Raw genomic sequence first — 26,109 nt, forward strand, 5'->3', positions numbered from 1 at the left:
GTTTGCCTTAGCAAACCTTCCTGGCTTTTTACATTTTGGTTTCTTGAAGACCACAAAGAATATTGCTATTTGAACTTGAAGTAGAAATGCCTTCCTTCTGTGTATAAATATCTTAATTTTTTTTTTTCTTTTAGCTATATGAAGGGGGTTTTCCCCAATGAAGGTCAAATGACCTTATTTTAATGGGCAATGCTTGCAGTGTGATCATATCTAAAGATGTGACTGCCCTAATAAAAATTTAACTGGCTTGGCAGTTTTCATCTCTGAAGCTGTGTGTCACCTTGTGAATAAGTCTCTAACATATCTACAAGAGCTTACTTATTCAAGTAAATTTTAATTTACAGGTCTTTAAGATCGGAACAGGATCCTTGAACGGCATCTTAAGGAAGAAATATTAATATACTGCTTTTAAGCTCCTCCCACTCTCTATGGTTCAAAGTCCAAACTTCATTTTTCCCACCCTTTCAGTGAAATCATTCACCAAGGAGGGCTGCTCAGGCCAAATTTTTTACCCAATTTTGATATTTTCCTCCTGGTGAGATTAGAGCCCATCAACTTCAGAGTGTGACCTGTTCTTCACTGCAATATCAGTATCAACTGCTCTTGTTATGATGGGGTAAATGTTGGCAGCCTTTTAGACATTTCCCCTTGGTTGTGATTCAAAGCCATAGGAAAATTCAAATGTGCTGTGAAAACATAAATTTATCTAATCATGCACTTAAGGAAGCCTTCTGAGGAAGCTAATTTACTATCAAATGTAAGTCTCTAGTTTTCTTGTACTGGTTTGGTTGTGTTGGGTTGTTTTGTTGGTTTTTTTGGCAATAATTCACCTCAGTCCTATGAAATAATGTTAGCACATTTCCATAACATTAAATTGAATAGGTGATTTGTTTACAGTAAATTTGCATGTCATTCATAAATATAATTTCTTATATTTAAAAAGGTCATTATATGTATTTACTGAAAGAAGAGAAGCATTTGATTTAGAGTGCAAATTGAAGGCTGTGAGTTGGAAGTTTCATAATGTCCTGCTCTTCCACTGGGAAATACAAATACAGTGTTTGTCTCAGTGTTAGAACATGAAAATAAGATTGGAGTGAATGAAATCTACAGGGTTCTTAACCATGCTTTATGTTTTCTAAAGGGTGATGGTTTAAGGGTGAGGAATTAAAGCAAAAGTGCATGAAGGTGCTGCTGTTATGTGCTTTTATCTAGTTTCATTCGCTTTACATGTATTGGAGGACAAGTGTGTGTCTGTATGGGAGGAGGGCAGCAGGGAGAGAGGGAAGCTCCAGTCCCTGCCCCATCTCCTGCTTTGTGGATCCCCAAGGCCGGAGCAGGCCGGGGACGGGGCCTGGAGCAGCGGCCGGGACGGGGACAGGGACGGGGCCGGAGCAGGCCGGGACAAGGCTGGAGCACACTGGGACAGGGCCATCCCTCCCTGTGCTGGGGACAGGCTCGTGTGGCACCACAGTGACTGCAGCACACTGGGGGCTCTGTCCTCCCCTGGCTCTGCCTGATCTCAGTGCCACTGTGCCTAGTCACTTGTCCCACACAGGGAGGTTGTGTAATTCAGATCCTACTTAGGCAACAAAAAATTTTCTTGAGTCCTGACCTAGATAAATCAAATAATATCCTAATTGGATGTACGTAATTGGTGCTTGGAGGCATTTTTAGACAGTGTTTTCTATTTCCACTGGGAATATTTTCATTTTTCTGTTTATAATTTACACCACAAATTTGTTTATTAACAATTCTTGGCATTTCTTTCATCTTCTTATGAATTTCTGCTTGAGAGGAAGGAAAGTATATCTTTGTTCTCAGGAAAGAAAAGTTACTTTGAGTTTTACTTTGAAGAGCCCAATGATATAACTGAAATGTCATGAATAATTTAAGCAAACATTGATGCAAATGTTACTAGAAATAATCAAGGAACTTTAGAGGTTGTAAATAAAACCAATTTAAAGATGAAAATTGATGCAACTTGCAATTCTAATTTTGTATACATGCAAAAGTAGGACAAAATAGTATCTTGGAACATATGGGAATGGAACAAACAGCGCCGACACTACGTGGGTGATTCATTTGTGAGTAAAAGAACTTAAATATCTTACTCTGGCTTGCATATATACAGCAAGAACACTGAATTTAAAAGCCTTTTAGATTTCTTCGTGATATTTTGAAAAAGATTCGTTATGGAATCAGAAAATGGTTTGAGGTGGAAGAGCCTTGAACACTGCCAGAGATGGGGCATCCACAGCTTCTCATGGCAACCCCACCACCTGTTCAGTGCCCCACCACCCTCACAGAGAGGAATTTCATCCTGTTATCCAACCTAAACCTACCCTCTTCCAGTTTGGCTTTAGTAGCCCATATCTTGCCAATACCCTGAATGTGATTGGCCATTAATTAGAAACAACCACATGAGACCAATCCCAGATGCACCTGTTGCATTCCACAGCAGCAGATAATCAATATTTACATTTTGTTCCTGAGGCCTTTCAGCTTCTCAGGAGAAAAAATCCTAAGGAAAGGATTTTTCAGAAAATATCATGGCTACACAGAACCATTCTTGGTTTGCCTAAAGAGTGTCTGAGCTGTTGTGCTGGGCTCCACAGGGTGTCTACAGTCCTTAGGATTTTGTTGAGTTTTAAGAAGATGCCAAGTTCCTTCCTTTTTGAATAGAATTTTTCAGACTGGCTGAAAGGTAATTCTCTCAAATGTTTTTGTGGAGTATTAATAAGCTACAGTGAGACTAAGACAGCATTTCAATCAATTCAGCTCATTGCCAGTCACTGTATCAGTACTGGTAAAGCAAATAGATGGAGAGAAAAAAAGTTTGCATGGATAGTCTTTTTAATAAATAGTATAGAATGAGTTCATTAACTAACTCCTTTTGAATGCTTTTGAAACATTATGGTGATGATAGTGCAAAGCTATCTGATTCAGATGTGATTGTGTTCCTACAGTTTATTTCTCAAGGAGAAATCTCAGAGGAGACTATTAAAAAAATACTTGAAAGATTTAATTAAAATCTGTTCTCTCACATTTAATACTGCCTAATACTTTTAATTAATCTGAATATTCCTAATTGCTTCTGTAATTTTTGCCATGTGTAAATAGCTAATTAAAGTATTAACCACCATCAAATGTAGTTTAAAATTAAATATATAAATGCTCTGTTGCTGATTAAGAGGATTACATGAAAAAATAGTCAACTCTCAGGTATGAATGCTTTCTGACAGTAAATAAAGGCAGATTAGCTGTAGTAAAAAGGGAAGTAAATAAAGGAAGTTCATGCAGTTGCTTACTGAGTTTATAGTTTCCTACTGAGCCAGCCAATATAAGACTTGTGTAGCTCTAATGGTGTTTAGAGAAGTTTGGAGGTTGTTTGAAACTTCACCAGTTAGTTACAGTCCTTGAGGGACTGTCTGTCAGTGGAGAGTGCTGGAATGCAATATATTCAGCCTCCTTTACTGGGTTTCAAGGACCAGATGGTAGGGGACACAGTTATGACCTACATCCTCTGAGAAAAAACTCCTTTCTCATTTTCAGAGTCATGTCAAAGGTAGAGAGAGCTCTCCTTGCTCCTGGAGGTTGCACTACAGAATAGCCTCATATTTGTTTGTGAGCCAAAAATGGATGGTGACAAACTCAGTGGAAAGGCGGAAGGAGAATAATTTGACCTTTTCTTCACGATCAGCTTGGCAACACCATCAACACAAATTCTCCATAAAGATATCCTCTGGCATAGCTGTCTGCTGTAATGAAATAGAAGCCAATAATCTCTTAGCTTAGCTCAGACCAACCTGAACCAGAGAGTTCCTGTGAGTGTCTCTGGAGTGTTTCCTCAGCCATTGTGACTCTGGGATCAGCTCATGCTGAACTGATCCATCCCTGCCTGTGGCATGGAATGCCATAATCAGGAATGTAAGGAAATCTCTCAGGTAATCAGGTGCTGGGAAATTTTAATGGGGCAAAAGTAAAAGCTGATTTTACTATCAAGACCAATAGAAACAGTTTGCTGAAGGACGCTAAACCAATATTTTGATGTCAATTTCCACTGATTATTCTGTGATTTGATTATTTGATCATAAACTTCAAGATTTTCAGAATTTTAGGTCACTGCTCCATGTCCTTATGTTACTTATGGCAACCTTCCCCCTCACAAATTTATGGACTAGAGTTAATCAAATGAGATGTTTCAGTATGGGATGCTATTATTATTTTTTGGTCCCTGAAAGGCCTCTATAGATAAATTAGACAATTAAATCCTTTAGCAGTCATTACTCCCAGTGGCTCTTCTGGGTTCTGTTTCAAAAATGAAATGGTGCAGGCTCTTGAGTTGGCAAAGCCTCAAACGAGTAATGAAAAGCTGAAAAGCTCTTCTATTTAAAATGATCTCCAAAACTGTCAAACATTTCCTACAATATATAGAAAAACCTCATCAGGTTTTGTCTTTTTTATTCCAATAATGTCTCAGATATAGTACATTTTGCCTCTTCCATGTGTGTTCCAAGGGCTTTTCTATATGCTTTTTCCTGTTAAAGTGACAGATAGAGACTGGATTTAGGTGCCTTTTATGCTCTTTTTTATGGAAAACTAAGCCAAGAATAGAAGAATTTCAGTTCTTATTCTGGTAGTACTTTCATGTTATCAGAGTGCTCACAACTAGGAAACATTATTTCAGGTACAGTGCTCCTGGGGAATCTTCCCAGTTATGAGTATGCTTCATAGGTAGACCTGCCACTGTTAGTGAGACAGGAATTTTGGGAATCAGGTAGTTTATATTTCTGTCCTCTGGTTTAGAATTATTAACCTCAGCCTCACGTCTCAGTTTTAGAGAGATGAGACCCAAAGGATAATATTACAATATTTGTCCCAGCTGATTTTTCCTGTAGCCTGTAATCACCACCTCCAGCTCCCCTCCAGAAAGTCAAGGCAGCAGCTGTCTCTGTTGTCATCCTGAACAGTAGACTTCTCCTAGTAAACTATATAAATAATTCTACAGCTTCTTCTGGCATAGAAACAACATTTCAACTGAGAATGGTGTCCAGGTTGTTGTGGGTTAGTTTGGTTTTCCCATATAATGCAAATCAAGAACACTGGTATCAGAAAGTGTCATTTCATTAAGTGTTTTATTGCTGCTGAACTATTAAACCTATTTTATGGCTTTGTAATTTAATTGATGTAGGCATAAGGTACAAACAGAAAGTTAATATTATGATAATACTTTTACATAAATCAGATATTTTAATAGAAAATTACCAGTCTAACTTGACTAAAAATTGTTCTGTTCTTAATCATACTGAATATACCATTGGATACTGCACTTGAGCTTTTGAAATCATCCCCTGAGATTCTGGAAAACTTGCATTAAAATGTTAAATTTCCTTTGTTTTCATTGACATTTTGACTTGATTAGCTGAAATTATAAAATCTCCAAGTATGGGTAATTGTATTCGTGTCATTTTTACTTCAAGTTAGTGGCATGTTGCAGATAATTTTTTTTTATTCTGAAGCATGTTGGCATTTGTGGTGGTCCTGTCAGAATCACAAGATTTCGTTGATGTACTTTTATGAACTTATTATTTCTGGCATCCTTTAGAGACGTGAACTACTTTCCATATCAAACAATTCCAATAATCTAGCATGAGATCTCTCCTCCTCCTTGTTTTGGAGGTAGAGTATGGGTACCCTGATGGGAACCACAGGCAGGTGTATCTCCTCTCTGGGACTCCCAAATTTTTGGTTGTAGAATATGGACAGTGTTAAGGGAATGGTGCAGCTGATTGTAAGGAAAAGAAAACCTCATGAAAGGGAGCTGAATGTTCTGCAGCTGAACTGGTGATAACCCAGCCTCTGCCACAAAGCTCTCATGGCATACAAGGGAAAAAATATTTTCCCAGATAGTCACCATCTGGGTTTCATTTTGTGGCTTTCTAACTTAGTAACCAAGGTCTGACTTGGAGAAGTACTGAGGGCTGAGAGCTGTGTTTTGAAAGCATCAAGTGCTGTAACAGAAAATATCATTATGGAAACAATGTGGTCCCACATTCTCAAATTCTGCATCTGAAAATAAGAGACGTTTTGTTTACTTGATGCTTAATGTGCCTTATCCATAAAATGGGGGTCATATGTTTACCTGGAGTTGTTATGGAAATTATGTTCTCTTAATTAGAAGCCATATATGACCCTGTAAAGAACATGGGTCTCTGGAAACAAATTCAGTCTGTCTGTGATAACAATTAGAGCTGAGTTCTGAAGAATTTGTATTTTAAAGGTTACTCTTTAAATTCATTGTTTTCTGACACTTCACCCCTCTGCCCTCAAAGGTCTAAAGTTTATTCTTGAAATCATTAAGCACACTTGATCAATTTTTTTTTTCTCTTTTGCACACAGTGTAGGAAATCAGCAGACAATACTGGTTATTTTTCATTCTCCTCATAGAGATGAACCGTAGAACTTGATTGTGTGTATGTAGATTTAATGAGCAATTATGTACCTTCTAACTTTGGTAAATAAACTGTCTCCTCAATCAAATGACAAGTACATACAAAATACATGGAAAGGAAAAAAGAAAGAAAACCCACTTTACCACTTAACTTCCCCTCCTGTCTCATGCAGCCCAGGCTGGAGGTGCTCCTTTTCCTCTACACAGTAAGAATTTACCCATGACAACACATTTGGCAAATCAGGAAGAAATGTTCTGCTCATGTATCTCTGTAAACAGATCATTATGCAGCCTGTTTTAAAATCACAGTGAGAATCAGCAGTAGGGCTTTCTTAGTGATGCTAATGCACAAACATTGACCAAAAAAACCCAGTGATAAAACGGCAGAGAAATGTGGCAGAGGAATGATGAATTCCTAAAATTATAGTGGTGTCCGACTTGTCTCATCTTCTTGTCTTATTTTTTTTCTCCATTCTCCCTACAGAATACAGTGAGAGTTTTACATAAATGCTTGCACATTACATGGGAAATTCAGGTCAAATAAGTGGATTAGTAATTTGTAAAACAGAATGAGTGTTAGACAGCCACAGATATTTAGCTGATGTTGGTTGATGTTGTGTTGAACACCTTAAACTCTTTAAAGGACTTACTTCAGAGCCGGAGAATTGTTTTGGGAGTTTTCTGTGGGGACGTTTTTGGTTTTGTGTTTGCTTGTGGGTTGGTTGTTGTTTGAGTTGGTATTTTTCCATTTTTTAAACATCTGAGGAATTCTACATGTCTGTAGATATATAAAATACTGTTAGATATGGGAGACATTCTGTCACTGCAGAATGTAAACCTATAATATAAACTATTGATGGATTTAAGAGATTTTCTGTCACTGCACATTCTGAGTCTATGCATTGTTTCTTTTCTAGTTCTTTGCATATGTTAATCATATTTGTTGACAATTTTATTAAAGGACAATTCTTTGAAATTTAAATTTCACCTTTACTTGTTTGCTTATTTATGCAGGAAAAATATAAATCTAAATCTTGGTTGAAGATCAGAGAAATTGTCAGTTTCATGTTGGTGGTCAAGGGTGTAAAGTGCATTTGTTCTTGGTTAATGACACATTCACTGTGGATATAGAAAGATTCTTAGTGCAACCAAAAAAAAGCTGCTTCCAAAAAATGAGTATATGACTTATATAAACTTATTTACCCTTCGATTCTTTGGGTGATACAATGCTGTTTCAGGAAGGAAGAGCTCATCTGGTTCTGAGTGTGGGGGGATGGCATTGAGGATATCTGGAATAAACTTCACTGGAGTGCCAGAAAATGGCACTGACATCTGTCTGTCCAGAAAATTTCTGTATTTTGGAAGCAGATCAAGTTGTGGAATATGCTCAGCTTATTTTAATTACCAGCCTCTGGAAATGAGGAAGTTATAAAGAGGAATGTGTGAAATGAACAACAGGAGAAAATAAAAGGCAAGTGTCTATTGCTGCAGCCTGGCTATGCTTGCACCTGCCATGTCCTGGTGATTTCAGCACTAAGAAATGAATGCAGACCTTCCTCTTCTGTACAATATCTGGGCTAATTTTGGAAATAACCTTTCTGGGTTCTTCAATGCATCCATGGAGCTGGTGTCCTAGACTCTATATTTCAGCGTTTCCTTGTGTCATCTGGCATATAACCTAGCTGAGATGAGGGTGATGCATCATTTGCTGAGCTGAAATTAGAGAGAAGGTTAATTAGATGTGAGAAGTTTTGCCTCTTTGTAACAGACTAAAAACAGCTGTAGAAGATTAAATTACTGTATCATTGGGGGGAAAAAAGCCATGATTTAAATCCAATTGTGCTCTGTGGTTAAGAAATATTATATTTTGAGCTACAGTGCTGTAATAAATTAAATTTTTACATCGTGTATATTAAGAATAGAACCATAGAATTTTTACCTTTGAAAAGATCTTTAAGATCAAGGCCAGCTATTGACCCTGCCAAGTCCAAAGCTAAATGTCCCCAGGTGCCACACCTACACATCTTTTAAATCCCTCCAGGGGTGGTGATTCCAGCCTGTTCCTGGGCTTGACAGCCCCTTCAGCAGAGACATATTTTTCTAATGTCCAATCAAAACCTCCTCTGACACAGCTGGAGGCTGTTTCCTTTTCTTCTACCACTTGCTATTTTGGAGAAGAGGCCAACCCCCCTATGGTATCAGCTGCATTTTAACTTCACTCACCCCAAGAGCTCTGTTTATTTTATTTTTTTTAACTACAAGGCAATCAATTTGCATCTTGCCATGAGATGTGTATGGAGGGATCTCTGAGCTCCTGTGATCTGATCTGTGCTCTTTGTGGGTTCAGCAGTGTGCAGGAATTCTTTACATGGTTCTGTAATTGATAGCCCTGCAAATATAAATCTCACCTCTATTCACATTTCATTGTAGGATTCAGACGTGTTTCTTCTTTAAAAGAATTTATAACACCAAGTTATTTCAGGCTACATTTTAATCTTCTTCTTGCATCTACAACTTCTTCTCTGTAGGGAAGTTCCTGTCTGATGGAACAAAAGGATTGTGTGAAAATCAGATATATAATGTTTGGATTTGTACAGGCTACTATGAGAGAATAGAAAAATTCCAGCTGAAGGAATAGCATACTTGAACAAGTTTGGGGGAGGGGTTTGTTTGTTTGTTTAAAAAAAACCCTTTAATTGTGCACTTTGACGATTCTGGAACATTTTACTCCCCATTACCCTACTATTTTAAATTATTTGCCTTAATTAAGATGGAAAAGGTGATTTGCTTATTCATCTGACAATTACAGGTGACCCAGAAAAATTGACCTTGTCTTCCTTCCATGTAAATTGAGCTATGGAGCTGCTGCTTGCTTGGCTTGGGCATCATGCAGCCTGGCAGGCTGCACAGAATTCGTACTGCACTGAATTCTTGCTGTCCTATATGGAATCTCTGCCCTGGGTGAATTGGCATCATAGGATGAACCAGAGATACAGGACTCTCACAGAAACAGTCCTGACTTACCCAGCATCTATGAAAAATGCTCCTTTTAGATACTCACTCACGGTTTTGCCACATACATCACCTTTGTGCCGTGTAACTAAAAATCTAGATTGATGTCCTCCTCCAAAGCTATTTTTAACCTGGTGTAAATCTTAAATGTAAAGTTTGGAGTCTCTGTAATCAGCCCATTTGAAGCTCCATATCTGAAAATCCAGCAAGTGAACCACACTTTAAACACTGATACATTTTGAATTTTAATAGACTTTATTACAAGCCTTCAAATTAAAATCTGTCAGGAGAGATAAAAGGTTGGGGATTTGGATTCAAAGGGACTTTGATTAGACATAAAGGTCAGCAGTGGTGGCAAAAAGTCGATGCATCTAAATTAAGCATAAACCTCTGGAAGAGAATATGCTAATCTTTCATGTAAAGTACTTGTCAGGCTGATCTTGGCTCATATCCACAACAGTTAAACTATTTTCTGTGATGAAATTTTAACAAATGGTAATCCATGTGTAATTTGCCTGTCAAGTGTGTGCCATTTGTTTTTACAAATGTTAGATTTTAACTGCTAAGGAATCATATTATACTACATAATGTGCTCCCGATTAAAGGTTTTGTTTTAGAATCTTTAGCTCAGTTTTTAGCTGCAACTTTTTTTCCTTTGGAATGTAAAATGCAAATGGGAGAAAAGGAAAAAGAAAGAAAATCAAGACTCTAAATGTCATTGCTTTGTGTAAAACTAAGTGTAAATGTATAAATCAGGCTTTAATTGAGCAGCTACTTCAGGAGCTTAAAGTTATAGTAACTGTTAATATTTCTGAATGTGAAATTAAGAATCTGCACTGTTAGTGAGCAAACTCATTAAGGACATAAAAGGATGACAGGATGAAAAAGGATTTACATTTAGAGAATCTTCTGTAAAATTATAAGAAATGACAGGCTCCATTTTTTGATGCTGAAATCAAGGTTGCATGCCTAAACCACAGTGACATTGTGGCTGGATTTTGCATAGCTGAGAACTAATAGGAAATTAATAGAGTGTAATACAGGCCTATTGGGCTCAGTCTAACTTGGTAGCTTTGATGTGGAAGAACAGAAGGCATAATTTCAACCTTTGTTTAGTGTGCTGGACAGATAGCTTCACTAACATCTAACTATGGTTGGGATTAAAACTGTGATGGATGGCACCACAGCACATTCTTGACAGCTTTTCTGTTCAAATACAAATTTCTGTCACAGTCCCAGAATGTTTGAAAGAACATTCCGAGATGAAATATTGCAGCTGCAACAAGTCCAGTGTGAAGCTGTTATGCTTTGAAAGTAAAAATAATTACAAACTGTACATCTCCTAGGCACATATCTGTATTAATAATGAATAGCAGTAAATACACTGGAGTATGCTAATGAAATGTTATTGAACACACAAGTTTTGGAAGCTGTAAGGTTATCAATCTGTCAAGGAAATTGTCAGTGTATCTGTCTGGTTTGGGGGGTTTTCTACCTCTTTCAGGCCAATAAGTATTTTGAAAAGTTATTGTAGTTCCTGGTTTATTCTACCTTTCATAACAACTATTTAGAATATTTTCTTCAAGTTTTTTTTTAAATGTTTATCAATTCCTGTATGAAAAAATATTTCCTTTCATTTAAGACAGTCACTATTGCCTCCAAAAAACTCTGGTTAAACTAATGCTTTTATTGAAGCACTCATAGATGGGATATTGTACTTATTATAGCAGCAAAGTAGGTCAGAACCTCACTGTTTGACAGACGTGACATACAAATTCCCTACCTCCATATTAGTCATGAATAAAAGGAAAAAGAAGCTGATTAATGCAGGAAAATGTCTGCATTTAAAGAGCTAATACCTGTAGTGATTTTCTTCTTTGTGCTTAACTGTTAATTGAAGGAGAGACTTAAACTTTATCCCATTGCAACCATTTCCCAGACAAGCACGAGGAGTCCAGCTGACACTGCAAATGGCACAGAGCTCTGTAATATGAGCCATTGATTTAGCACCATAAGAAAGAAAATTGGACTCCATGAAGTGAGAATAAATTGTCTGGCTGCTGAATCTGTGTCATGAAATCTGGTCTCTTGCTCATGTGTTGTCCATGGGATGAGGTCATTTTCAGCTTCCAAAGAACTCCCACTGGTCCTTTGGTGCCTTTGTACTCTGGGCTGCCTCGGTTATCTCAGCAGAGGTAAACACAGGTGAGGTTGCTGTTCACGTTGAACAATCTGTGGTCACACTGGTCAGAGCATCAAAGAACTCAAAAGTGGGGCAGAAATGTCTTAAATGTCTTCAAACACACTATGTTATTTATTTGAGGTAGCATTGGTGAAAGTGTCGTTCCATTCTAATCCAAGTACTTTTGTACATCATTCTAAAGGTAAAAGCATAGACCCCAAATAATAAATGGGCAATTAACCTGTCTCCTCAGTGAACTCTTGGTGTTCTTGGAATTTATTTATGCATTTCTAAATACTGTTGCTAAGTGGGTCTTGACTGTGCTCAGAGCAATGACTGTGTGCAGTCTCCTAAAGCAGCTCAGAACAGAGGGACCACCTCATTTCACACAACACTGGCTGCATCCTTGCTGCAGTAAAGTACTGCTTTCATTTATTCTTGGCTTAATCTGTCAACCGTATAACACTTATACCAACACTTGGGATCCTCCCTATAAAAGTCATCGGTTGAAGAAACTGCTCAAGAAGGCTGAAAAGCTGAAGTACTTAGAATTTATTGCAACCAAAAATACTAATAGTCAAATATAAAACAGAATAGGGAAATGGCAGAGAGGTGAATGGATATGAAAAACATTTTAATATTTATTTTTAATAAAATGGGGGTGAAATGGCTGGGATGTAGTAGCTCTGTGTCTGACTAAGATCTTAAAGCAGGAGAAGCATTTTAATAGTAACTCATGTTAGGAGTTGGTTAAGCTGTGAGAAAGAGCTAAGCAAAGAAAACACCTTTATCTCCTTTATTCTCCCATTCTGTCTGTTTTGTGCAGTCTGCTGTCTCTCCCATGTTTTAATTAATACATTTCTTTGAATGTGTGTTTTTAAAATAAAAATAATGCAACTACACCTTTCTAAAGAACTGAAACCCCAAAAAATATCTTGTTCAATTCTTGAAAATATGAAATTTAATCGAAGCAACCAAAGCAACAGGATTTGCTGGCTAGAGAAAGGAGATGCTGTATTTAAAATTCAAAATATTTTTGTTTGACTATGTAGATTTGCAGGAGACCCTGGACTCATGGTTCCCTGGCCATGGAGAAATCTGCCTTTTGGGTCTTCCCCAGAGCCATCCCCACATCCCTGCCACAGAAAGTAGACAACAAAGTGTAAATTTTGGCTCTGTCAGAGTTTTCAGAACAACTTTCCCAGAGAAATTCCTGGAAGTCACCTTAGTTAGGAAGATATTCAGTTATTTATTTCAGTTAAAATTTGGGCTAAAATATCAAGTAACAAAACTCCGTGCAGCACAATTCTATTCTTTCAACTGACTCCTCTAACTCCTGTCCACCCTTTTAACTGAATGTCATAATTCCCACTTTTCTGAGGAAATCAGCATTGTCTTATATGACCAGAAATTTATATTTTTTCACCAAAGTAGTGAGAAGAAACATATTTTTACCTGGATTTGTATGATGGATGATATCTTGACATTAGTTCTTTAATGGAAAGGACTTTCAGGCTTGAATACTTTTCTTAATACTATGTTTTATGGAGAATGTGATTCCTCCAATAGGCAGGAACCTGGACATGAGGATTGTATAAGTAAAATGAAAGACATTCAGCTGCATTTAGCAGAGAAAGGGCTGCAAGGGGGCTGTTACCTGGCTTGTGGTTGTGCACATCTGTTGTCCTAGTTTGAGTTTCCATCATGGGCCAAGGTCAAGAGCTGCCTGGAATAGGAAGTAATCTTTAACATAGGCTTATTTAGAGAAAAATGCCAGTTTAGAATATAATTTTGGCTTACATTTAGAAGTGTGCTATATTTCATAAGATCTTGAATGACTGACCTAGTGCATCTTTCTGCTGATGTTTAAACAACAGCCTGAGCAATATTTCAGTCTGTAAGACACTAAAGTTCAGGAATGAGTGCATTCCTCTGCTCCCAAGACACCTGTACTGAGTAGGTGATCTTTATCTTGAGGAGAAAGGATGGCTGGACCCCCAGAGTACCTCGCTGGTGTCAGCTTAGTCTCCAGGACCCCTAGCAGAAAACCATGCTGGTCTTGGTCACAGCAGCTTCACCCCAGGCATGCTGAGCAGCACTTTTGATCCCTGGCAGCAGTGAAGGCACACACCCATTTTAGCTGCTCTCTCCCTCTCCTCTTGTTTGCCAAATAATCTGGAAGCAAATGAGTTGTGTTTGATACCAAAGGATTTTTCTACTCTGCTGGCACAAGTATGACTTTCCTCATTTTACTACTTTTCATCTCATCTCATCCTCTCTGAAGTTAGAAAGAAACTACAAAAAAATTACTCGGAGCTAATACCAAATGCATTACAGATATAACATTTATGGATAAAATACTCATTTTGTAAAGCTTTTACTTTGTGAACCTTGATGATATAAGAACACATAACCTTTAGTGTCTCCTTTTTAACTACAGGAATTGGGTAGGATTTTGTGTTTGGGCTTGCATTGTCTTCCCAGAATGCCTTTGTGACTAAAAGTAATCTGTAGAATGAGAGGAAAGTTCTGTAAGGAAAAAAATGAAATAAACAAAATCAACTTCAAACCTTTAGAAGTTCTCTTCTCAGCATGGTAGATGAATGTGTGCACTGACCCATGCAGTTGCTGCTTGAGAGTGTAACCTGCTGAGGTGAGAGTCTGTTCATGTTTTAAGGAAACACAATTTCTCATCATAGCTGTGTTGCTAAGGGATAGCTCATGTTTCTCCTCTTTCTTATTCTCTGTCAGATTTCAAAGACCAAGAGGAAAAAGTGTTGCATTGTGTCTCGGTATTGCTTGTTCATGGTGGAGACTTAGGATTTGATTGCAAAAGCAAGAAAACCTTTAAATAACCTCTACAATATGTAGTTCAATTCTTCTCTTGAGATACCCCCTTCGCTCACTTCTTAGTGTCAGCGGTATTTTCTAGATTGCAGCCCTTCTCCTTACACCAGACTTGGTGATTTCACCTTAAAGGAAGGTGGCATATCACCATCTAAAGTAATGTTTTCTGCCTTGCACCTTAGTGCTCCACATAGTTCTCTTTTTTCCATATTGGTGGCATGACTGATACAATGGAAAAATAACCCTGAAAAAGATAATGCTTCATCTAAGAAGCCAACTAACTCATCTCTCCAGAAATCCAAACATGGATTGGCAAGAAAGAGAATTGTCCCCTTCAGTTTCAGCTCAGTGTTAAACTGGCTTAGAAGCAGCCTGGAACTGCACCTGCAAAAATGCTAAAAGTCTCAAAGAGCCAGTGCATGTAAATAAAAAAAATCTTATATTTTATACACTTCATTAGCCTTATAAATAACCTGAGAAAATAAAAAACCAAAGTTGACTCCACTTGGATAAGCACATAAATAAAATATGTGAGCCCCAGAATTAAAAGGAGAGCAGTGGAGCTTTCCCACCCTGAGGAATGCAAACCAAGGTTGGCTTGTGGGGACCCTCTGGTCCTCCCCAAGATTATATAAACTGGGACATTTCTGATGGAGTAAGATGAAGAAAAGTAGCATTAAAATAATGTGCTGTGTAAAAGGAGTTTTATTCTCCATCTGACGTGTTTAAGATCCAATATTAATAATTTAGCTGAGTTTTAGTAGCCTTTTCTGCTGTAGCCCACTAATGACAAGCTTGTTTTCTAATGTTTAACGCCTGCTGTGCAAGTGGTACTTTTAACAAAATACATTTGCTGCAGGCTCTTTGACATGGCTTCACACTGAGATAAACACAATTAGCATGAGCTATTTAAAATGCTTTTCTCTTGTGCTTGTTTATAATAGGTCTTTTAAAATCTATTTTTATTATTAATTTTAAGGAATGTGTAACAGATTTGATAGCACAGTGACGGTGTGTTATTCAAGTGTTTTACTCCTGAGATACTCCTGGGTCATCTTCTGTTTTTAATAGCATATTCATGTACAAAGACTCAAGAAATGACCAGATTGGCCCCTTTTTTGATACGCTGTACCATGGGATGTCTTGTAGCAGACCATGGAGGATAATCCAAAGGAGTGCAGGCAGGCTAGCTTACATAGCATAAAAATTTCATTAGAAAGTATTTCCTGTGAACCCTCTTTTGTATAAGAAGTCTTATCTTTTCTGTATGTCACATCAAAATGTCTTTTAGCAAAAATAGTCTTGCAAAGAATGTCTGCTGAGGCGGGCTGTACTGAATATTCATAACATCTGAGTGTGTGCTGAGACATTATAGAATAAATATTTTTTTGTTAAACTAGTTTGGAACATTATTGTTAATCTTCTTTGCATCCTTTCAGGCAGCCCATGCAAAGAAATTTTTGAATTAAAATAGAAAAGAAAGAAATGCTGTCCTCAGTGAGAGCCCACGTACTCCAGGTCTCATTAAAATCAGTGGAAATCTTCTATTGACTTTACTGAGAGTGGATCCACTTGGTTTTGGAGGGGTAAAGGGAGGAAAAGACTGTTGTAAGGTATATTTTGAGCTCTTCTTTCCAGGCTGCCACTTCTGCTGACTGACTGATTGAAACATCTCTACCCACTCCCCTGGCTTTTTGTGGGGTTTAGTCTGACAGCAGAGCCCTCATGGCCCCATCAGAAAGGAGACTGTTCCTTGCATGTTCCTCAATCTGTGCACCTGGACAGATGACAACAATGATTGCTTTTTAATGGTTGGATTTGAAAGAGGCAGTGAGCTGATTTGATAATAGCCAGGTCTTCATCTTAATAAATGAGCATAAATTGAAGCCCTCTGCTTTAGCAATTGAAGTGCAGTAAATATTTTAGATTTGCTTATCACAGCCTTTCTGCCCAATGGCTGCTGCAGCTGTTTGTGGGCAGTGCTGATGAAGATCTGTTCCTGGATGTGGGTAAAATGCTCATTCTGACAAATCACCTAGGTGCTGGCTGACTGTAGGGACTGAGCGCTGCACTTGGGAGCACATGTCTGAGCATCAGCCTTGATCCTGACACTGAGCCCCTGGAGACAGAGGGGCTTGTTCCATCCTTGAGAGCGGAACACTGTGCTCATTTGGCAGCTGGTGCAGCATGGCAGGAGGGCTGGCAGGACCTGGGAGGCTGCAAGCTGGAGAGCTTTTAGAAAAAAGCCCTGCAAACTGTTGGGGCTGCTGTGATAGTTAAAACTTAAAAGGGTTTACTGAGATCACATCCACAGCCATCACAGCTTACTGGCTGCTTCAGGACCAGTGGCAGCATCCCAAATTATGCTTCCCTAAGGAGGCTTTCAGAACACTATGGATTTCCCCATAAATCAGACTAGGCCATACTTAATACCCACAAGGCATGACAAATGATGGATAGATGGCTTAGCTTTGCTTTTAATGTTATTTCCTATGTCCTTTGCTGTAACTGAATTTGTTGACATCAGATTTGGACTATCCCAGTAGGATCTGTGGCTCAGGAATAGGGGAGAAAACAGTATTCTGGGGGGTATGTAAGCCTCTGAGTATGACTGGAGTGCAAAAAAGGGCCAAAGGAAAGAATATCCCACTTAGTGCATGGACATGAAAAGAAGGAAGTCAATTTGGTTTGAAACATTTTGTTTCATTTGTCACACAGCAGTTTTTCACCAGGACTCCGTGCAGTGCCTTACTCTGGGTCATGACTGCTGAGTCCTCAGTGCTGTGAAAATACCTCCATCTAAATCCCCTGCTTTGAACCCTGAAATTATTTTGATGCATGCCTGCTTCTATCTCTGCTTTCATCTAGCTTATTGAAAGTGACAAATAGTTGGCTGAAACATCTCAACTACTGAATAATGTCATTACTTGGTTAATTTTAGTGACTTGATTTTGGAGAATCTATGATAGAATATAACACCCAGATATATTTGCCCAGTAACTTCAAACAGCTACTGGTTAATTTTGCTCTCTTTAATATCTTGCTGTGATGACATTAGTGAAAATGTATCTTTTGTCCAGATGCTGAGTCTTGTATGGAGAACATTGAGATTTCAGAAGAAAGGTGCTTTAAAAAAAAAAAAATGTTGGTGTAACAAACCCAAGAATTTGGGGGAAAATATAAAGCATGTTTTGGAGTGTTATATAACAATCAGAACAGGTTTCTTTAAGAGATCCAGTTTTGCTCTAGTCAGGCTACTGAAATCCTACTTTCATTTGAACTCACATGTCTGGGATGTCTGTAACATTTAAATATTTATAGCTTTGAAGGTTCACCAGGTCTGTAATAAGCACGGGGAAAATAAATACATTATGCAAAGAGTGATTAGTTTTATCACATAGTCTTCTATGGGGCAGCTGTTTATTTTCAGCGTTCATTTTCTTGGATCAGTCAGGTAGACAGCTGTTCTTTTAGGGCATTTTTGTTAATTTAAGTAACTTCTTTGAATTGCAAATCTACAACCATATTCACTTCTAAAAATTCAGCCTCCAGCTCATAATTATATCATCAAAAAAAATCTTTAGATCACTAATTCAAAAATATCTACTTGTCAGAGATATTTCAAACAAATGCAAAGCATATACACTCTAAATCATCTGATACATCAACGTCTATATGAAAACGAATATAAAATGTCCAGGTCTGCTGAATTTCTGAAATAAAAAAAATACAATGTACATTCTGTACCTTCCCATAATTCCACAGAAGCTTGAAATACTGTTGTCTCAAATATGTGACTTCATAAATGCTTGTTAACATCAATAGGCTGTTGCAATGATAGAAATATGATAAGTGATCAGCCTGTAATTAATCTTTTTATTTTTTAAATTGCCTTGGATTTTTGCCCAAGCTCAGAGGACTTGAGGAGAGTTGTAGGACAGAGAAAGGAAAGGAGTTCTGCAGAATGGACTGGCACTTACTGCACTGTACAGGGACAGAGCTTTTTGTGCATTGGAGCTGTCAGGAACAACTGCAGTGGAGAAGAACTTGCCAGTGTAGTCACCCATGGAACCCTCACACTTAGAATAAACTTCTGGAGTCAGTGCACGACTATTCAGATACTCATTTTGTATTCACGGTATCAGGCTTGTGCTATAAATATTTGTGTCCCTTTCAATTCATGTGCAAACATACCTCTCAGCTACCATAGTTTTATGAGGGCATTATTGGAATGTTGCATTAAAATTAATTCTTTGTATTGCAAAATGCTCAGCTACAGAAAATATAACATTATGGCTCCAGTAGATCAATCATACTTGGTGGTGTAGGCACTTATGCTGAAATTGCCATCAGAAATTTATTGACTGACATATTTTGACCATTCTGGACCAAACTGTAGTCTGCTTAACCGGCAAGTGCAAAATAATTTTTATTTCACTGTGAGCCAGAATTTGTTCCATTGTGAATTGGTTACTGACCTGGTTTGTTCTGAAACAGCCTCACTTGGAGTTCCCAGCTCAGCCTGTTCTGGCAGGCACAGTTTGGGGTGGGGATAAGGGGCTTAGAAGGGCAAATTTCTTGGTGTAATTACACCCATAGCAGATGGAACCTGAGCAGGAGAGAAGCCAGACAGGGGCAGTGATGACAAGTTTATATTCTGTGAGCTTCTGGTAACACCCAAAGTGCCCCTCAGCAGCACTTTGAATCCAAGCAGGGAATGGGGCTTTGTTCACTCATTTTACAGCGTGTTTTCCTCATTCAGAGCTGTTACTGGTATATAAAGGAAGATCATCTCCACTGAAATTTTGTAAGTTGGCAAGAAGAGCAGTTAGGTCTAAATCAAACAAATAAAAGTTTTGATGGTAAAAATAGAGAAGGAATAAGCTTTTAAGAGATTTGGCAAATGTAATTTCACCTCTTACGTAATTAATTAGCTTTGTGTATTTATTTGTTAGGACTGGAAGCTTTTGACCAAGTACACAAACATTCACTTGAATACTTATCATACATGTCTAGCAATACCAGTTGTTTTAATTTGGAAATACTTGACAGAGTATATCAGAGCAAGTGAAGATGTTATTATGATGTAAGTACAAATGGTGTTACACCAAATCAGTAGATTGTTGTACCCACAGTTAATTGTAAGATTGTGTCTACTATATCTAGGTAATTAATATGCTAATTAGCTAGTTTAAAGATAAAAGGGGTATTAAAAGAATGCAATAAAGAGCTTGTATTTTTGTCTTTTACTGTGCAAACACAGCTCCCTGCAATAACTTAATGAAGGAATTTCAAAGGAACAAAACTAACAACAAACGAATTAGAAGCTTAACTAAGTAATTACATGCTATTGCTGAGACCTTTTGGATAGGGACTGGCATAAATATGTGTTTAGATTGTCATAGCAGCAAATAACAGAGAGAATGGGAATACTAAGAAAATCTGTTCATTTGTTGGAAATTTATTTTTCTGAAGCAGCCTAAGAAAAATTTGAATTAAATGGTTTTTATTGAAATAAATTGATTTTTGATAGTACAAAGATTGAAAATATATCTAAGGTAGAAGGATGCAAGCTCTTTGAGGGAAGAGAGCACAAATAGAAAGTGCTACTCTTTTTTCTTTCAGCCAGCCTTTAATATATTGGTAGAAAAGGGATTGGTGTTGAAGAACCACAACCTGTATTTGTTCAGCACTCTGAATTTGGAATCTGTCCCAAGGGCCAGGTTTTGGTCTGGCTGGAAAGATTAATATAAAATCTTAGGTGTGGCATTACAAAAGGAAAGATCCTTAAGCACAATGAAAATGTGCCTTCAACTGAGTCTCAATACACATTATGGGCCAAAATATTGATGTAGAAAATTTCAGAACAAATTAAGGCAGGTGTTTCCAGAGACAAAGTGTAAGAAATCAAGAATTTTTGGGTTGGAAAAATGCTTTCAGAGCTTTCACTGCTTTATTAGTGTTAAATTTCTTGTCTCCAAACACTTCTCAGCTGGACAAAGCCCATGTTTGAAGCCTTCTCTTCTGTCAGGAACCCACACAGGATGAAACTTGGCAAAATCATGACACTCTCCACAATAGAAAATGCAACTTAAACTACTTTGTACAGCCTCATCTGACATCCATACTTGATAAACCCCTATCTATTAATCAGTTTAGTTTGTTATTAATGGGCTTATTATTAATGAAAAGTGCTGTTATAACTAATTTCAAAAGATACAAACATACAAAAAGAAGCATGCAACAAATCTGTTTTCTTTTGTATTTTATAAACAATTCAACAGTAACAACAAAAACAGCAAACTAGCAGCTGCTAAATGAAAGCCACAAAAAAACCTTACATTAAAAAACCAGTAAATATTACTCTGACAATAAATAATATCAGTTTTGGAACTTGTTATATGAAGAGATTGCTTTTTAAATATTAAGATAAAGCATCTTGCATTTTGATTCAAATTGAAGCTCTATGACATAATTAATATTGAAGAGAGGCAAAGGTGATCTATTCATGGCATCTCAATATTGATAACTGAGCTGCATTTGCAAGAACAGGGAGCACTGAAATAATCTGAACATCACACCTCTCCTCCAAATGAAAGGGTGTCTCCTCCTGGCTCTCAGCAATTGAGAGCAGGGATGTGTCTCTAAAAGGTGGAATTTTTTCAAAAGTGTTGGAATGATTTAGAATCCCACTGGGACTCTGTGTCTAAAAGCTGTGCAATTCTATCCTCTGAATATTTAACTGCTGAAGTAAACATCTGAACTTTGTTAACTTCAAGTGGCTTAGGACATCACACCACTAAACAGATTCTAACACACGGTTTAAATGCAGTTTTCTGATTTGATTGGTCTTTTAGTTTGTTAATTATAGTAAGAAAATGCATGAGATGCAATATATTTTTAGTCTTTTTTGCTAAGGAATGGAGGTTTATGCCTCACATCTATCTGGGTTTTTTCCCTGGTAACTTTGAACCTATTTTGAAACACATTTCCTGAAGAGAGAGAGCTCAGAAAGGCAGTGAGTTCCCACAAGATGCCAATCCTGAAAGCAGTTTAGTTATCAGCCCTCAAGGGCTGGGTGGGGAGCCCCTGAGAGCAGCCCTGTGTCTGTTTGCAGGGAGGCTGCAGTGTGTGTGTGCTCTGTCCTAAACACCAGGAGAGAAATGACATCAGCATTCACACTTGGCAAGTTTAGCTGGGAATTAAAAATTAAGCTCTGAACCAGACTTCATCAGTTTTCTGTTCAAGATATTTCGTGTTTCAAATGCTGAGGTTTCGTGCTGGGTCAATCTCATTACTTTTTAAAAAGAAATTGTTGAAGATAGCTTAGGGTGAGATGAGAGCTCATGTAAATTGTGTGTGTATATACACACTCACACATATATATGTATTATAATGTGAGCTGCAGCTGGCTTTATATCTCTGTACACAGTTAACTGTAGAACTGTCAAAAAGGAAATAAAGGGAATTCACAGAAGTGGAACAGACTCTGAAGCTTAGGAAAGACTATGGTTAATGAAATACATCCACTTAAAAGGCAGAGCTACATAAAATGTAAAAGAGTCCAGGTTATGAATCTCAGTAGCTTTGAACAAGCTCAGACCATTGCTACAGAGCCAAGTTATTATGGCCCAGATGTGGCATTGGATAGGAAACAGCCTGGAGGAGGAGATTTCTTCTTTAATAAGGACTCATTTTCTATGTGGGGTTTTATATGGATTTATATATACATAAATATGTATATAGTAGTTTTCTTTATCATACAATGTTATCAATTTAAAATGGGTGCGTTTCCAAACTTTGGCCTAATTATTACAAAAAATGAAACTCTAGTTAAACTTTGTGGCATTTTTATGTCACCCATAGGATCTTTCTGGTTTGGGGTTTGTATCTAAATCACTGGGTTTTACAATGCATCTTCTGTATGATTTCAGTTATAGTTGTGAATGACTGGCATGTCTTAAGTGAAAGATCTCTTGTCCCCAGTGGTTGTTTAAGTCAGAGCTGTCGTCTTTGAGTTATTTTACTTCATGAGCTTTTAATCATACCCCAAGGACATGTCAAGCTCTTTCATGCTCTTTCTTTCAAGTATATTCTTTCACAAACACAGGCTGTGGAGGAGATGCTGTCATTTCTTCTCTTGTTCCACTCCAAGCATGTATTCATCATGGTAGGGCAACCTTAAAAAAATCAAATATCAGTAAATTGCAATTTGGTGAGGTGTGGCACAATTTCCAAGGTTTAAAATTCTGGTGGCTGTAATACAACAGCTAAAGCAGTACAGAATGTGGTTGCAGTCAATCAATCAGTGCAGTCACTCTCTAAACAAATACTCAGTTTGTTAATTAGATGGGTTCAGCTGCCCTCAAAATTATCTTTGTGACATTTCTGTGAATGTGAATTAATTTGAAGACATTGTGAGGTTTGTTCACCACATTATTGAATTTTCTATGCCTGAAGCATCAATAAGTATATTTATAGTAAAGCTATTGAACAATTTTGTCGTTTGGTTTTTTTTTTCAATTATTGTTCTCATGGATCCCAACTGGGACATTTCTTTATCTCATATACAGCACAGCATCTGAATGTCCCAAGGGTTCACATATTTTCAGAGGGGACCTAACAGCTGATTTGTGCTGCCTTTACTGCTCAGAATGGGATATTGTCCTGTTTCTGGCAGGTTTTGCTACAAAAGTGTAATGATGTCTATTGTGATTGCTGTTATTTTTGTATTTGTTATTTTATAGCTTCATAGGTAAGTAAATATTAGGTGGGGACTCAGTGTCTGAGTGTCATTTAGAGCTCCAGGCTCTAAAATTGCCTCCTGTGAAACTTCAGTAATATCTTTGAATGGCTATGTATTAAATGACTGACTCAAATATTTCTTTGTGCTAAAGGGAGCAGTGCTGCCTAGAGAGCTTGCAGTTTGCAAGACATTTTTGAAATGAACACCAGGAAGCACAGTAGTTGTATTTAAAATTATTTATTGATGGAGAAGTAAGTGAAAGTGTGATATTTAGACCAAGAATTGTTTTCAGGTAGAAATAGCCTGTTTTCCCCTCAAGCTCATTTCTGAATTTCAGGAGAAAAGGCAGTCATAAACCTCTAAAAATATCTGAGGCTGAATTACCAGTGCTGAGCATTGCTGCTTTCTCTCTGTGGTACATTAGAAATCCACAAGTATGTCCTTAGCTGAATGTGAGGACTTCAGCTTTGTAGCTGACAGGGTAGCCTGCTTCTGCTTTGGCTTCCAGCTCGAAGTTAAAATTCCCAGTGCTCCTGCCAGCCTTTCTTTAGGTGCCTTTGCACTTAATTGTCACAGACATCTTTTATGAAATATCCTTTCCTTAGGATTTTTCCTCCTGAGAAGCTGAGAGACCTCAGGAACAAAATGTAAACAATGGTTATCTGCTGCTGTGGAATGCAACAGGTGCATCTGTGATTGGTCTCATGTGGTTGTTTCTAATTAATGGCCAATCACAGTCACTGGCTTGGACTCTGTCTGAGACAGAAGCTTTTGTTATAATTCTTTCTTTATTTTTCTATTCTGAGCTAGCCTCGTGATTAAATCCTTTCTTCTATTCTTTTAGTATAGTTTTAATATAATATATACCATAAAATAATAAATCAAGCCTTCTGAAACATGGAGTCGGATCCTCGTCTCTTCCCTCATGCTCAGACCCCTGTGAACACGGTCACACTTAATGAAGTGGCACCATCTGGGGCTGAGGCCAGGTGGGCACAGCTGGGCACCAGAAAGGTCCTGCTGAGCCAGGAGTGCTGCGTGGGTGCGGTGCCTGATGCCCGCGGCGTGCCTGGGTGGTGCCCTGCGCGGCTGCCCAGCAGCTGCTCTGGCTCTGGCTCAGCCTCCCTGCGCGTCTGCGCTGCGATCTGGGCTTCTGGGAGAGCATCATGGGGCAGATGGGAACGTGCACAGAGATCTCATCCTGTCACTGCAGCTTTTGTTGACACGGTCTCTGCCATGCAAGGAATCTGCCTCTGCTTTCCCTCTGCAGCAGCTTTGCAAGCAGACTGTCACATATTCCTTGTTGTGCCTTGAGCTAATCAGTTCTGGAAAGGAAATGATGTACAAGATAATCTGAGCATGGAACATTTATATTATCGTCATCTTGACCATAGATTACCTCTCCATTCTGAAAAATGCTTCTGATGTGATGCTTGGAGAGACATTTCAGTAAATTTATTCTCCAGAAAATTAATGAAAAATATTGCTGTCATAGTCATAGACATCTTTAGTCTTTAAAGACCACATAGCATCTTGGAGTACTCAATCAACAAACAATAAAAAATAAATTCAATATCCATACAAGCTATCATCATGCGAGGAGCTTTTGCATTATGGTCTTACAGCAGTTTGAAATGCCACTTTCTGTACAGGCTTTAGATATATTTGCCACATTAAATAATAACTATGTATGTAATTGAACACACTTAATGATAACTCCTTGCCTACTACAGAATGTTTACTGAATTCTAGTGGCCTAGTGTGACTGAGGTCATGGTACATAAATCTGATTGTATTCCCAAATTAAACTTATATATACTTGTTGTGCAATAACAGCAAAGTAGGAAAATGAAACAAGCCTCCTCCCCAGTGTAGCTTTGAGAGCTTGGGAAATTATAGCTCTGTTGGTCAGATAGGTTACATGGGAAGTTATTCCTGATCCATTGAAATAATTTGTGTTAATGCCACCTACTGTGTAAGAGTCTGGTCTTGTGGTCTTTTGAAATATAAAGCATAATTCTGTGACCAAAATATTGGAGATGTTCTGTGATGCACCTGAGATTTTTGTACTGTATGTCTGAATAAAAATTACTAATGCAGAGATATCTTACTGCAGAAATAAACAAGTTACTCATACTCTGGGTTGCTTTATTTTGTTGGTTATTTTGTTGTCGCTTGCCCAATACCACAACTTATAACCTCTGACTCTCTAAAAAATTGCTTTTATGGCTTACTTTTATGGAGGTTTTTATGTTTAGAGCCCTTTCCAATCTTGAAAGAAATGAAATTTCTTTCAGTAGCTGTTGTCTTGAAGCGTGAATTGTTTAGCATTATGACTTGGCTGCATTTGAGTCACATTGCTGTATAATGGTTGTGCTCTGTCACGTGTTCATGGGGCAAAGAGCAGCACAAGGACACAGCATTTTGAATGCTGCACCATGGGAAGATTCTTTGGTTTCTCAGAAAAAAAGTGCCTTTTGAACTTAAAGCTTAAATAAAGTAAATTCTGACATTACCAATCATCAGTGGATTACTTCTCCAGATGGGAACTAACACCTTGTTAGCAGCTGTGCACATCCACCTGAAATCTGTTAATGGCTGTTTTTCCACCATGGTTTGACTAACAGGCTGCATACCTATTGAAATCAAGCATAAAGAAGTGTAGTGGAAGCTACCTAAAACAGGATACATGAACTCTGTCTGCTAGTAAAATTAAATTATTAATGGTTTAATTTCTTTTTTTTTTCCTTTCCACAGGATTTGAGGTTCCAATTAAATCCGTGTTTGGGCCATTGCTTTGCCTGCCAGTGCTTAATCTTTTTCGAAGGCCTCATCACTTATCTAAAACAAAAAAACAAGGTAAGGAGA

At 37.8% G+C, this 26,109-nt stretch overlaps 1 protein-coding gene across 2 annotated transcripts in view; it reads left to right on the forward strand.

The window, feature by feature from the left end:
* Nucleotides 1-26,109, forward strand: part of TENM1 (teneurin transmembrane protein 1) — a 774,924-nt gene that overhangs the window by 282,484 nt on the left and 466,331 nt on the right. For both annotated transcript variants that reach the window (XM_064713345.1, XM_064713344.1), the window contains exon 3: nucleotides 25,999-26,100. The gene's annotated coding sequence lies outside the window, so the exon portion shown is untranslated. The remainder of the gene's footprint in view (nucleotides 1-25,998; nucleotides 26,101-26,109) is intronic.

This window comes from Zonotrichia leucophrys, chromosome 4A (assembly GCF_028769735.1).
Source record: "Zonotrichia leucophrys gambelii isolate GWCS_2022_RI chromosome 4A, RI_Zleu_2.0, whole genome shotgun sequence".
Taxonomy (NCBI): Eukaryota; Metazoa; Chordata; class Aves; order Passeriformes; family Passerellidae; genus Zonotrichia; species Zonotrichia leucophrys.